At 29.0% G+C, this 16,708-nt stretch overlaps 1 protein-coding gene across 1 annotated transcript in view; it reads left to right on the forward strand.

The window, feature by feature from the left end:
• Positions 1–2,673: 2,673 nt before the first annotated feature.
• Positions 2,674–16,708, forward strand: part of LOC111039201 (Down syndrome cell adhesion molecule-like protein Dscam2) — a 71,957-nt gene continuing 57,922 nt past the window's right edge. The window contains exon 1 of the mRNA XM_022322572.1: positions 2,674–2,778. The gene's annotated coding sequence lies outside the window, so the exon portion shown is untranslated. The remainder of the gene's footprint in view (positions 2,779–16,708) is intronic.

Below are 16,708 nucleotides of genomic sequence, written 5' to 3' on the forward strand. Positions count from 1 at the left end.
TAGGTACGATATAATGACGATGTTTTATAAACATGATTTACATTTTTCATTTAAGTCTGAAGGAAATTGATTAATTAATATTTTGTTCGTCTCGACGACAACGGCTGTCGGTAATAATATTGCAATTAATATTAATGCATAATAATTGTACGTAGAATTTGTGGTAATTATTTTATACATTATTGTAGAACGCATCGTAATATTTTCAGATTTATTTTATAGTTACCGCGAATACTATATTTGCAAATAACTTTTACCATTACAACAATGAATAGGTATACTAAATACAATTTAAAACGAGTACCTATGTATTTAATAGTTTAGTGACTATAAAATGAGCACTTAATCGTGTATTGTTATAATTTTTTACGATTTCTACGTTATTTAAAATATAACAATATGACATGTGATTATAATATTTTGTAGTCTGCAGTTAATCCATTTCATACCGTTACTGTAAACGAGGCACCGTATTTCAAATTTATTTTCATAAATCGGAATATTATTTTCCCGTTAACATCGAAATATGTTTGTTTAAAAAAATAATTGTACACATCATGTATTCTCTAAACATCTTCTGCTCCACTGGATCCATGCCTGTTCAACGAATAAAACACATTTTTTAATAAATGTACATAATACAATACACGGCTAAATCTTCAGAAGTTTTTTCGAAAACAAATCAAATAAGAGCTTACACCTCAAGTAAAGTACACTTACTTAAAGAAAACCAAATATGATAACGATACATGATACCTACAACTATGTGTTGGTTTCTCATTTTGTTTTACTCTATATATACTCGGGATGGCGTAGTTGTTGTTGTTGCAGTATTAAACTTGGAACTTGGAAGTAATGGTGGCTACATAAAAATGATTTTCACCGGAACTGACACATTTTCAGAAATACTTGAAAGACTATAGTTTTCAGTAGTTTATTCGTATGCTCGGAGAAACTATTGCTAAAGTTTCAAGTTCAATCTTATTAAAGGTGCTAACTTTTTGAGTATTTATTTTATCGGGAAAAGTGTTTATAGAAAAAAAATTTAAAAAATACCTATGTATCGTTGTAAAATCAATATGTATTATATTTCTCACTTCACTCAAATTCTGACGTTTGAAGTTTTATTATGAGCACATTTTTATTTAAATTAATTATAAACACATATTATAATCTGATAATTTGTCATGACAAATTTATTTAAATATCACTTTACTAAAGAACTCTTGCTTAAAGATAACATTTTCTCACATTAAAATCAGATAAAAACCTATTTATAGGTACTATAATATTTAGTACAGTTTAGCACTAAATTAAAATATGTGCCTTACTCATTGTATTACAAATCTATGTATGTAAAATGTCTGTCTGTCCTTTATGCCTGCCTAAACGGCTGGACCGATTTCGATGAATTTGTTGTGTGCGTTTGAGTGGTTCTATGGATGTTTTGTATTCACAATTGGACCAGGTTAGTCCAACCCGGGGAAGTGATCAAACAAGGTTGTGGCTATTTAAAAAGGACATTTTTGTTTATAAACGGTTGCTATTGGCTATAGGAGAAATTAAAATATTTTTAGTAGTAATTATTAGTATTTTTGAAATTTATTTGTTGCCATTGGTTAATCGGGAAGATCCAGTATAATGCAAGCATCAAATTGATTTTTCGTGCATTATCTACCGAGGTGATTGAGTTGCACTTATAGCCGCTCATCGGCTAATATCATCGGCATTATAAAAAATCATATTATTCATATGGAGTACCACAGTGGGATTGCCTGCCTCATAATATACTGCTCACATTATAACAAGCTACTCTCATATTAAGTTGGCCTTTTTAACGGGTAACAAAGTGCACGGGATCGGCTAGAAAATCATAAAATCAACTAACCATGAGTAGTTGCCAATGTTTTTTTTTTTTAGTTCCAATACGAACGAGAAAATAACAATAATATTAATTTTAAATATAATAATATACAATAATTTGACATAATATTTTAACAGTGTTACAATATGATACTGTTGTTGAAACTAAACAGTATTAGTTCTATTTTTTCATATAACATTCTAAATGGATCATAGTCTGCATATTTATTGCAATACATCATTTTTAAATTCTGTCAGTTGGATTGTTTCTAGAGTGGTACCTTCTACCTTCAGATTATTTTATAATACCGAGTGTACATCTTACATTTTTAATTAAGGGTAAATTATATCATATTATTATTGTCACATTTTCTTGACTATTCCTGTGCACAGATAAATATACATTCAACGACAGTGATGTTAATAATATTAGTAGCAATGCGACAGTGGTACGACAAATATATCAATAAAACGCAATTAATTAATTGTTCATAGACGGCTGTGTGTTACACAATATTAAAAATATATTTTACTATTTTGGTTTTATGCAATAAAGAATGGCCATACCCATATAATATAGCGTAAGACATAATGTAAATAAATAATTGAATCATTTATGTCGTATTACATTTTCGGCAGGAGTTTGTAATGTACGAACGTTTGGCGGGTAAGAGATTACACGCCAACAGACCATTTTGGAGGGTTGGCGGCAAGGGGTGGTTGGTCGGAAAACGGGGCAATTTTACTGCAACGGCGGCGTCGTCGTTGGTGGCGCGTACGCAGCCGTTGAAAGCACGTTCGCCGCCACGGCGGGAAGCAGTCGCGAACCGGCTCCCAAACGTGTCAGTACCCCCCCGAACTGCCCGGGGCAGGGCAGTGCGCTGTCGAAAACACGAACGCTGCCTTAATTTTCAAGTAAGTTTCATACTTAAGTATTATATAAAATATAACGATTTTCGATTCCGTTATCGAATGTAATAATATTATGGTTTCCCAAATTCGAACTCCTGTTATTTGAAACACAACACAATAGTGCAATTATATTAAATTACTATTATTAGGTATTTTGTCGTTTTTTATTACACTCTGTAGAGCATAATAATAAGTTGAAGTGATAGAATTATAATGTAACGAGTAGCCAAGTGTGCTACCTATACTCGCTGTAAGTAAAGTATAATAAAGTATACTATTATCTTCGAAAAAGTCGTTGAGGTGATGACCATTTAATCATCAAACACAGAGATGATCACAGGCAGGGTCTCTCTATTTTTTGAATTTATCTCCTGACTCAATTATTCGAATTCAACGGACTTTTAAGTATACTTAAGGACCATATTTTTAAATACAATGTACTTAAATTGTTATGACATTTTGTTCAAATAAAATCACTCTTTTTATTGTAAATTGATAAAGAGATTAGATTTAGAAATGTTTATTTATATAAAGCGAAAATTAAAAATTGATTACATTTTTGGTACAATAATTTGAAAATTGTAGTAACCAATATTCATACCTTTTAATTTATTAAATTATAATAATCTGTTAACATTCCCGGAGTAAGTACAGAAATAATAGACAAAATACTATGTATATTTTAAAAATATATTTTATGTAAAACCATTATGAAGGACTATTATTCTTAGAACATAAGGTTTTATAATTTACAAATAATTCGTTTGAATTTCAATTTGATGCTTAGACATTATCAAAAAAATCATTTTTGTTAACTAGTGTGGTTCTCATTTGAAAAAAAAAGTTTTACCTCCTTATCTTAGTATTTTAAAATGTTCATAGAGTTTAATTAAAAATAAGAATTTGAATAAATGTGTAAGTAAATATATTATGATAAAGGGGGGGGGGAGAGCATTCATAGTGTTTCACCCCGTATTATTAAAAGTATTGTATGTGCATTTGTTTGAATTATAAGTATGTAATATATATTATATAATATATATATAGGTAATAATAATTAATATGTTAAAATCAAAATACATATTGAAAAACAAATTCTATATATTTTCCCTATTAAATACGAAGATAATATAATATAATTATATTCTAATGATAAATTACCAATTTAATAAACTTACTTTGAATCAAACTGTTTGTTTATAATTAACTTTTAATTAATATTGTAATAGGTACCAAATATAATTTGAATCATCATAAATCATAATATTTGATGCATAACTTCAAACTATGGTAGTTTTATTGTAGTTATGTAATTTTTACTAATTCTGTTTAACAATAGAATTTGTTCTTAAATAATTTATTATACTTCATTGCACAGTATTTTTATTCGTAATAATTATTTTTATTTTTGTATTGACATTAAAATGCATCATTCCTATGTTTTTTTTTTGGAATGCAATATGTCATCTATGATTTAATGGTTTTTATCAAAAAGTTCCATCTATAAATATCATAACATACAAATATATTATGCAGGGTTCGACCCATATTTTATATTAATAAAGTATTATAGTGTATATACAAAATAGATTCCAAGTAACGACAAAACTATAAAATGGCAAACAAATAAGATTTTAAAGTATTATTACAGTTTATTTTGTTTGCTTTCATTTGTTGGATTATTTTTTGAACCCGAATTTTTTCGGGTTATAAATTGTTATTTTATGTATATAGATACTCATTTATTATTTAATTATTTAATATCTAAATACTATAATATTAATACAATTATATTTTGTAACTTTATGGATTTAACATAATATTTAGGAGTTTAAGTGTTTCGAGTATACGCCAATGATGAAATGTATTCCATACATTATTTGGAATTATTTGATGACTAATGAGCTGCAGATCAGCTGGTAACCAAATATTTAAATGTATTTAATCCTGGTAGTATAAAAATGTTTTTGATTTTACTCCATAACTAACTAATTTTCTACTGAATGGCAAGATATTATATTATTCAGTTTATTGCCGTGTGTGTGTAAAAAATTTCGAGCATGATATTAGCATTTTATATTTTCGATTTGAAGACATTTTAATGTTATTTTGGGTTAAAATAGTTATTCAAATTTCAATCGTACACAATCAGTAATAAGCTTCATATTATGATATATTAAATATTTTTCTTGATGAAAATAGAAATTGTTTGTTTGCACAAAATTATTACTGTCTACGAGGACATTGAGCCATCGAGCTACTACTTGATGGTTGATAATATCGTTTAAACTGTAAAGGACTTAAATGAAATTATTCCGAATCACCTATTTGCTGAGTTCGCAATACTAGATTCAAGATTGAATATTTTGTTTTATTATATTTAATGCGGAATTTGGTTATACAAGTCCAAAAATGAGAAACGCGATATTACCTATATCCAGCGAGTGCAAATTATAACATTTATTCAAGGGAACATAAAACTACATAGTGTATAATAATATGTTACTTTATGCTAAGGCGGGTGTTTAATACCAATAAATTATACAAAAGTCTTTTACGAGAAAATGTAATACATATAAATGTTTACCATGTACATAAAACCATGTGCGTCGAGCATACATTATTAAATTTTTTTCGAATGGGTCTTACTCTGGACCCATGCAATAGGCATTCAACTAACCTGTACGGAGGACATAGACATTTTCGGTGTCCAAAACCATGCTTCTGGTATTATATTTTTATACGTTTTAAGTTTAAATTTTTACGTAGGTAGTTGTGCGTTTTACTTACTAACATTGTGTACATTTTTATAAACTTAATTTATTACGATGATTTATGTTGATGCATTTTACAGAAATTATTTTGATCTGCCTAGTCGTCATCTGTGGGTAAAATTGAGATCAAATAATATCGCGTACAGCTTACCTCGCGTAAACTCACATAATTCTGTGTATTTGTTAGTGGCTTATTAAATTATATTATTGTTGAGAATATTTTACGAATATTATACAGTATAGCCGTATATTATACTTATATTATTCTATATTAGTAACTCTGAAACTTATAACCGATCAAAGTTTCCCAGTGTTCATGCTTTAACGTTGTTTTAAAAATATTAATATTAATAATAATAATAATAAACATGAATCAGTAAACAACAACATACTGCAGAAAATACTTTCGAAGTTTTGTAACGGTGGTTATTACTTTTGATGTTGATGGTATAACATTTTTGGTAAACTTTTTATATTATTATGAGGTTAAATTGCAGTTTATGTATTTATTTGATCATGATTTATGTTTGATGTAGGTACCTACCATAGTGATTTGAAAGAAAAATTGTTTATGAATCATTTATCATCGTAAAACTAATATTAAGAAAGATAAATACTTAGATGCACTAATTACAGAAATAATTAATAAATAAAACTATTTTATTTCATTTTTAAATTATTTTTTTCAGGGGACAAATACATTTAAGCTAAACTTAAGTCTAAGTCTAATTTAAATAAGAAAACATTTTACTTGTTTAAAGTAGGTCACTAGGTACCTAAAAATCGAATCATAAAATGAGAGGTGCATTTCATTTTATTATTTTAATATCCCGTAGAAAATACTAACTAGTCTTCTATTCAATGAAATAATTTATTTTGTAATTTTGTTTACCTAAATAATATACAACAATATAGTAATTATACTCGTAATAATAATATCAGTTTCTCAACTAACAAAATGTTGTATTATAATTCGCCAAAAATATTGTACGCCGCACAATTTCTGTAAGAATATGAATAAACACTAATAACATCAACATTCGCGTCGGATGAAAATTTTGCTTCCGAGATTTTACGTCACTGCGGAATATTATATGAATACAAGTCGTAAAAAAAGTTTTACGCAGATAAATGAGTTTTAAAAAAAGTACAATCAGATTTCGTGTAAAATCTAAAATAATCCCTCGAAGCCGCCTGGCTAATGGTGTAATAAAATGTTCTGTATGTCGGCTCGTGTATTTATGTGCACGCGTGTGAGTGTTTCGTTATGTGTGTGCTCACCAATCGTTTTTCAAACCATTTATTATTATGTGTATGACACGGAAAAGGTCTGAGCCCACCCCGGTCTTCCTCTCTTTCTCTTTCCCACGCACACACACACACACACACACACACACACACACACACACACACACACACACACGGCTGTAACAGCTTTCGACTCGCTAAGTTGGCCTTCCGGTGGGGATGAAAACACTATAGCTGCACAAAAGTTTGTGCAATACGTACAAATATTAATTTCGAAAATATTTATTCACCTGTATAATAAGACTAATTTTTGTTGCTCATTTCCGTGAGTAGTTTTATATACTTTTATCATAATATTCTATAGTTTTAAACAAAAACTTTTAGTTCGTATCCAAATGTGTTCGTTGATTTTAAATATTGTAAATGGGTGAATTTTTAAACATACTAATTTTAAATCACGGTTATAATGTACAACCATCGGTATGTCTGGCGTAGGTGGCTGAAACTTGAACAAAATATGTTATTATTAATATTATGAATATACCTACATATTTTGGATTCAGCGCTTTCATTATTACCGAGTCAGAAATAATGTTTAAGCGTAAATATTGTAATTGTCAAGTAATATTCTTTATTAAATTATTTAAATTATTTAAAATCATCTGGCTTAAAAATAATTACGGAAAATGATTGTTTAAAAATTAAATCTTCTGAATACTTTTTTAGTTCATCAACTATAATCCTAACCAATGTCCAATTATTTTGCATCCTCTAAAGTTTTCATAATTAAAAATACATGTACTTTATATTAATATCTCTAAGTCTGCAGTGTTTGATACATAGATATCTCCTTAGTATTGTTTCACCTAAATAAATGATTTGCTTAAGACTAAAACTGTATTGATAGTTTAAATAATAATTTTGTATTAATAACCAAGATGTTGTGAGACTTTTAAAATCATATTTTTTTTTTGTCTCTAATTATTTTCATATTACCCACTAAATTAAACTATTAATCTTACTACAACGCGAATGGAATTAAGTCTTTTTTGCCATAGGTACCTACCAAGAGTCGTATTATATATCATTACTATTATTTAAACACACATTTATATCTTAATGAAATCTGTAAATTATCTTGGTATCCAAACAACTAAATTCCTAAGCACGCTCTGCTGTAGCCAACAACAACAATAGTTATACCAGTCATCAAATGAGCGTAACGACTGCCGTGTAGTGCACTTCTTCCATATATTATCTGTATAAATTTAAAGGTACTTAACGTCTTAACCTTGTTAACTCAAGGGGGAGGGAATATGTAAATTGTTCTCCAGAGACAAATTTCGATGTTTCCGTTTTGATGGATGTTAAAAGTAGGTACTTCAGAGCAGATCATATTACATGCGTTCTTGTAACATTGAATATTATACTTCACCCCTCGGCCATCACCCCCGCTCGAACTAACTAAAAAGAAATATAAATATTACCAGTGCAATATTATACGATTTTACGGTTTGTTGTGTTGGGTAATTGGATTTCATTCTTCCTAAAAGTCTCATTTTTTTTTATACATATAATGTTGTACTTACTGCAGAAATTGAAAAAAAAAATATAGCCAATCAGTATATTAGTCACAAGATAAAATTCGATTTAAATAAGATGTACTTACGTAAGATACACGTATAATATTTATACGATTTTTTTTTGTATATATGGCGGTACAAAAAAATGTAGGAGACTTAAAATTGTTCATACTTACATTTGAAATATTTTTACCAAATATAATAAAAATACATTTCATTTTATTCAATTAATTACCATAACCTATCATTTAAATATGTGTTTTATACATTTTAAACAATATATGTGGACGAACGTAGGATATTTGTGTACATGCCTAGAATACAAGAATTCAATGTAATTGAAGAAAATGTTTAATATTTAAAATTAAATTAGAATGATATTTAACATTAAGACAATTAAAACAAGACCGAATTAAAATAATCAATATTGTCGCGTAAAAAAAATTAAACAAATGATAATATTATATTATATACATTACACACGTACATGTATCAATTGCCTATGGTATACTTAATAGGTAGTGTTTTTATTAAAAATAAAATTATATTTCGAATTCATAATTTCATCACAAATTTTATCTTTCAAACAGGATCGTTGTGAATATCCTCTCAATGATTCGATTGAGTATACTTTAGCTGTGTCGGCATATTTTTTCAGTGGAAATACTAGACTTATGATAATCTAAAAAAACAATGTTGGTGTGTATTAAACATATTATACACATAAAATGTTGTTTTAATAACAAAGGATTTAATCATAATAATTATCAAGGTTGCGAGAATTTTTTTTGTGAAGAGTACTAATGGGTTGATGAAAATAATCAATATATTATTATTAAAGTTCAATGTCCATTATTTATAACTTTTGTATACAATTTTTGATTAACATATTGATTAAAAGTTTAATTTGTCTGCATATTAATATGATATTTATCTATTAAAATATAGTAAATAATTAAATTGTTTATCATGTTAATTGTTTACCAACATACGAGTACATTTACGTAATTTCACAACTCACAATTAATAATTGTATTTTGTTGTTTCATTATTGTTTGTTACTTTTAAAAGTCGCATTGAATTTATTTTCCATCAAAATAATTAAAACCAAATAAATTGTAGGAATTGACATAAATGCAGATATACGATTTACACTTTCTTGGAACAATTACTCCCGAAATTCTACACCATGTTTACAGCTAATTAGGAACCGCCGCATCGAAATCAAAAGCTCAGAGGTTGTTGATATTCATAATAATTTATTAAAAAATATATGATAGAAAATGGCAAATGAGTAAGAAAAGTATTGTTTTATACACTGAAAATATTTTCAAATAAATAATTGAATAACTTTACACACAACATTTGTATACATATATATTGTAAAAAATAGTCAGTAATTATAATAATATTCACTTAAAATGTTGATTATTTTACTTAAATAAAACTTTTAATTTATTCAATACAAGATGCATAATATTATAATTGTAGAATGTAGGGAAGAACAATTAAAAGTTGGTGACAAAAAATTATATTTATAAATCATCATCATTGCCATTACGTTATCGTATTTTTAATTACAAAAATATTTTGTTCTAATGCAGTTGTGTTTGTATTTGTTATGAATATCGTTTTATGTTAATCGTAACAATATTAATAATAGTAATTTAAAAACGATTAAAGACACAATATAATTTTGTGAACTGCAAACTATAATTTCGATTACCGCGCATCTATAAAATATATGCATGCTCGTCTAAAACGAATAATTCGATTTCGTGATACCAAAATGTATAATATTATTATAACGACGCGTGGATGATATTCTACTATATACACGCCTGTGACCCTTTAACCCTTATGTATGGTCTGAAACGTGAAATCACTTTTTTTCGAAGAATATATCATGTTACTATACATATTGTAGACTTTCAATCCTGATAAAAAAAAAATGTCTCGATTTTTAGCCCCGCCGCGCGTGTAAGTGTACTCCGAGTTAATTCCCCACTGCAACACACACACACACCCACCGCCGCTTGTAAAAAAAAAAAAAAAACCAACTAAAAACACAAAACCACAAAAAGGTTTCAATTACAAATAGTTTATCTATATCCGAAAGGTGCAGGGTATTAAAAACGAAAAAACAACAACGCGACAACATCGACGTCATAAACGTATCTACCTACGACCTCCCAGCCGTGCACGTATATTTATTCCATACAAGTCGCAAAGGGGGTGGTGAGTCTCGTGTAAGGTTTGAAATGTGTATCAAGTGCTGTATAATAATGCGTACACTGATGGGAAGCCATGTGTCCGGCGGCGGCGGCGGGCTAGGTTATCTGATCGCAAAGCTCATTTGGTATGAATGCAAACCAAACACACACACCCACCCCCCCCCCCCCCCCACGTGCGCACGTATCAGGCTTTTGTCGCCGCGGTCCTCTGCTCCGTCACAAAAGTCGTCTAGCGGGCTCTTCACCGGCCGGCCGGCCGTCACACCCGTCGCGCTTATTCTTCAACATCCAAAAGCGGCTACCTACTATAATGTATACGCTGCGCACATTACAAGAGTGACCGTCGTGGCTGCTGAAGAGTATTATATGTCTTATCGGTTTGCGGCAATCGCCGCCGCCGCGCAGCCATCTATATAAATGGTGTACCGCACAACGTTAATTATCGAACCCGTCGATCTGTTCGCCGGACAAAAGAAAAAGCACTACACGGGTGCGGGAGCGACGGACAGAATAGTGGGTGGATGGTGGCTGGCGGCTGGCGCGGGAGGAGGAGAAGAAGAACAAGAAGAAGCGGACAAAAAAAAAAAAAACATTACAATAATGGTTTTCTCGTCCGCGGGGGGAACTTTGTAATGATTAAAAACTACTCTAGGTCGCGTCATTGAGCGCACGCATTACACACCCCTCTTTCGGCCACACGTGCCCTCTCCCTCCCCTCCCCCCCCGCCACCATATCACCACGCTCGGGGGGTTTGGTTTTCGAGTCGTATAATAGTCGTTGCGTGTGCCACCGGGAAAGGTGTGGGTGTGTGTGTGTGTGTGTACGTGTGTACGCCGCCGACCGAGTTTTAGTTTTCCCCGTCCGCCGCACCGGAGGTAATGGACTGTAAAGTAAACAGGACATTAAAAGCCCGAACTCTAAATTCCGACGGTCCATTTGGCAGAATCTATAGTAAATGGGTCCGGCGTACCTACCTATGTAATAATGACGAGGATATAGCGGCGGCGGCGGCGATGGTTTCGCGCAGATAAGTGGCCGCCGCGAGTGATAGATTCGCTAGGGTTTTCGACGATTTAATAATAATGCACAGCGGATCGCCGCGCGATAGAGGAAATTCGGGAAATGTCGTTGTAATTTATATTGTTATGTTTGTGTCCGACGTGATATTATTACGACGTTTACGATACATAATAATATATTAATCGCATGTAAACTGTAATCTCTGTAAAATAGTCACCGGGACTTAGTTTCAACTGATATGTGACCCTTGCTACTGGCCAGTTGAGGCGAGTAGGAAAAAAAAACTACTATGTGTTGTATTTCTATATGCCGAAAAACAACAAACAATTATCGATAAAATATAGCCGCTCGATTAATTTTTAAACGCCGATAATCCGACGGTGTCATATTATTATTATTATTATTAAATCGTGTCACGAACACTTCGTGGTCATTTTACGCACATTATTTTTGTTATAACTTTGACGGTTTATCGGAAAAAAAAAATATGAATACGGTAAATAAAAATCAAATAGACATTTATAAAGCGTTTTAATCTTCTAAACGAGTTGAAAAAAAAAAAATCTCGGCATATAATATTATGCGTATTATCATAATATCGAGAACAGCATTTTTTTCGCACACCAATACAGAACACACTTTAGAAAGTGCCTATTCCGTAAGAGAAAATGCGTTTTAAATCAATTATTTTACCTATATATATATATTATATATGAAGTATATAAATAATTAGTAATACACGACGCGTGTAGCTTTATGGACGCAGTTTAAGTATAATATTATCAAACAACTGTTTGAAGCCCAACTGCAAACAATATAAGGCACAATAATAGCGGTGGGAGAATATACCAACAGCTTCATAAACTATGGTATAACATACCTATATTATGTTTTCGCACTTTATTCTGGTTGGATATATTATAATAATCACGAGGACAAATAATTATGCATATTCATCTCCTATGGCGTAGGCATATATCTCAGAGCATTTAAAGGACGTTTTTTTAAATTGTACGGGATTTTAAAATGAATACCTTGGTACTTAAAGACGTTACATTTTTTTATGATTGTCGTACAATTACTAATACAATACAAGAAGGTAGGTATTATAAACTGTTGTGTAAAAATGTCCTTCTAATCTCATTTCTCTAGAAATATTTGAAAATTGTTCACTGACTTTAACAATTATTTTTTTCATAATATATTAGGTATATCAAAAATGTATAATTGAAATTGGAAACTGAGGAAAACACAAACGTATGTCTAGCAATTACTCAATAAACACTAGTTTTTGAAAAATATTTGGTCAAGAATTTTGGGGTATTTAAAACATTCTAAAAAATTTGTTGCGTGTACAATATTCATGTTGGCGCAGACTTTTCATTTCATAATTGCAACGTAGGAATTTTAAGCGTTTTAACATTTTTTTAAATTTGAATAATAAATACCGTTTGAAGAGATGTTTGAAAAATTTCACTCCAAAATTCAGTACGCTAAATAATTTGACTACAGTTTACTGAATAAAACATTTCATTTTAAACAAGTTTGTCGATTTCATGCAACTACATTTTCATGTATTCGTGTATTATGCTTAAATTAGGCACACTAATTAAATACCTAGTTAATTTTGAACGAATAGGGTCCGTAGAATAAAAAGTTTTATAATTTGATCTAAATTGTCTAATATAATATATGAAAACATTTTAGACGGAATAAGGTAATGACAGCATAATTTTAATATTTTTATCCGTCAAAATTATCCAGAACTTATATAAGAGTGTACGGAATCACTCAGATTTTTTACATATAACTTGCATACGCTTTAAATTCTTCATTTTTACGTCATTACAACTGAATCGTACGAGTATAACTACCCGGAATACCAACCGTATTATATAATATGAATCAGTAGGTATGCAGTATGTACGTTGTACAATCAACTAGATTTTAAATTAAATTTAATGATAATTAATGAACAGTTCACCGAGTTTATTAGCCGATGCGATAATACCCCCCGCAACTGTGCGAAAAACCTCTAAGTAATTATTAATAAAGATGCTTTTTGAAAGGGTTGATAATCCGGCGCGAAGACATAAGAGTCCTTTTCATCGGTTTTGTATTTATATTTTGAAATATATTCAATGTTATAGCTCTCATGTATAAATACTTAATTTTACAAACGAAAAAAAAAAATCCGGAGTATGAATATTTTATAATATATTTTTTTTTTTTTTTTGAATGCGTGCTGATGTAATCTAATAACAACGTACATTGCAGTCAAATAAAATGATCGGGTTACGCAAACGTTTGCATAAAAACATATAACGTATATTACAATATTGTAACGGTCTTATTAAAATTATTGATAAAATGGTTCCTTATTAGTTTCTTACAGTTTGCAGGAATCCAGGATTAGTGTAGCGAATCTGAACTATAAAGTATAATATGATGATATCGCTTTTGGCATATTATGTTATTTTCGTGTAAAAATTGTAAAACGTTGTGTACCCATAATTCTCGACATTTGATTTAAAATGTATATAGGCGCCTATATAGTATATATGATTTATAAAATACGAAATTAAACTAAAAAAAGGTGAAAATTGGGTAACCGCTCTTCCGTGTAGAGTAGGGTCGAATGTACCTCGTCATCGGTCACTGTAATGGATGTGCTAAATTTGAATTCAATGATAAATCATATTGCATATTCGAAAAACGATTTTGAGCGAGGACGGTCTGTCAGCCTACATCACCAAGTATATTTTATGATAATATATTAATATTGCTATTATAGTAATTTATTTTACAATTAATAACACTGTGGTGTCGTAGGTTGAATTATTTTTCGACGATATCATTGTTTTTGAAAATGGCATTTTCAGTACAAAAACTTTAAAATTATAAAAAAAAACATTTGTAAAACTAAGCACTTTTTTTTTTTTTTTTTGATTCCAATAGTAATAATATTTATTCTACCTTTTATTTAATTTTTAAATCTAGGTATAGTATATACAAATATTAAATTGCGTATAAATATTAAATTGCTCGTACATTTTGAACTGTAAAATAATCTTTAAATTTTTGCGATTTTTGCGATTTCGTCAAAAGCCCGACTCTAAAAAATTATAAAAAAAATAATGTAACTTTCATCGAAATGTTTTAATTGGTAGGTACATGAAAGTTTTATTTACAAGAGATTTTTTTGTCGATGTATTATATTATGGAAAATAATAATCTACACATTTGGTGAAAATTTTAAGTAATTATGGTAATTCGTTTAAAAAAAAGATTAGTTCGATTTTGATCAAAACTGGTTTTGCTTAAAAATTTCCGTTTTTTTCTTAATTTTTTTTCCTTTCCTGATTTAATTGAAAAATACTAGGAATTTTCAATTTTAACCTCCAAAAAGTACCAACTAGATCCTTTGCTCCCAGAAACCAAAGTTGAAAATCAAAGAATTTTCAAATTATAAACCGTATGTACATATACAAAAAAAATAACACAAATCATTGCAAAATCAATACATTCATATTTTCGCTCTAAAAATGGAATAGCCAGTTTTTAAAATCTGATACTATCTTATACTTGCACCAGTCAAGTAGGTAATACACTGGACGAGCAAAAGTAACGAAAAACTTACTAAACAATCGCTTGCACATCGCTGTATCGATGCTTGCATCGCTTACACGTTCTATAATTTTAAGGATCAATGATTGTACATAAATTGATATAATATTTTGTAAATTTTATCTTTTTTTATACAAAATATAACCTTTTCTCATATTTTTTCAGAATATAATATTATATACAAATCATAACACAATAATATAAGAAAATAAATTAGACTAAAATTAAGACTCAATTTAAACTTTCAAGTCTGTACCTATGATTTATCTTAGTACTAATTTCAATCTTTGAATTTAATTTATCTTTTGCATAATTCATAAAAATGTTAAGCTCTGAATACACTTTCTGAAACTAATTAAAGTTGGAATCACAAAATATATTTTTCTTTCATAAATGGTAATAAAAAAATGTAGTTATAGTTTATAAAAATATTAGGCTATTAAAAAGTGTTAATTGAACGATGGGATGATACCAGTATTAAATAGTTTTCACAAATATAAATTGGTTTTACTTTAAACTAATATTAGTTTATATCCCTTTGATGATATCAGAAAATATGACCTACTGTACTTTTATACGCGCGACTGTAAACTTGTGTTATATTATACTTTTGATTTTGACTGGCCAAATTCAACGATCCACATAAGACAGTTATAATAATATACAAATGGTATTTTTAATTTTAAAAATATGTTTTATTTAAGAGTACTTAGTTATTAAAAATATATTAATTAACTATACTGAAATATAGTTTTATTATATGAAAAAATTTCATTACATTTCATGTTTTTTTTTTATCATCATTAAACATTATTTTTTTTGTTAACATGTTTTGTAATACATTTCTAGACGATGGTTAATAATTATACTCAAAATCCTTAAAAGCTAATTTAAATATTAAATTTTTTTCTGAACAAAAACAATGATTTCCTATTATATTAAGTTAAGTACTTATATACGATTTTAAAATTTTTTAATTTCTAAACAATCATAAAAAAAAACAAATGAGTATTTTTTTTTCACGTCGTTTAATTCATTAATTGTAATAACATAATACTATTTATATATTATAAACTGAATATTAAATTAATTTTTTACCTCTTATAAATTTAAACACATCATAGTAAAAATTTATAGTATAGAAATTAATTATAATAATGAGTTTTAAAAAATAAATTTATTAAAATCTTATCATTAATTCATAAATATGCAAATAATTTTAAATAGCTGACATTTAATTTTTAGCATTTTAAAAGGGAGGTTTTTTAAAGAAAACAAAATAAATAATAATTTACTGCATACCTATCATATCGTGTACGATCATCTTAGGTTCTTATTATATCTATTGAATATAAATAGATACAATTCCAGTTACAAATAACGTCAATACACAATACAAGTTGACTTGATATTTAATAAACCACGAAATGTATTAAGCTGTCAATA

Source organism: Myzus persicae, unplaced genomic scaffold (genome assembly GCF_001856785.1).
Source record: "Myzus persicae strain clone G006 unplaced genomic scaffold, MPER_G0061.0, whole genome shotgun sequence".
NCBI classification, from domain to species: Eukaryota; Metazoa; Arthropoda; class Insecta; order Hemiptera; family Aphididae; genus Myzus; species Myzus persicae.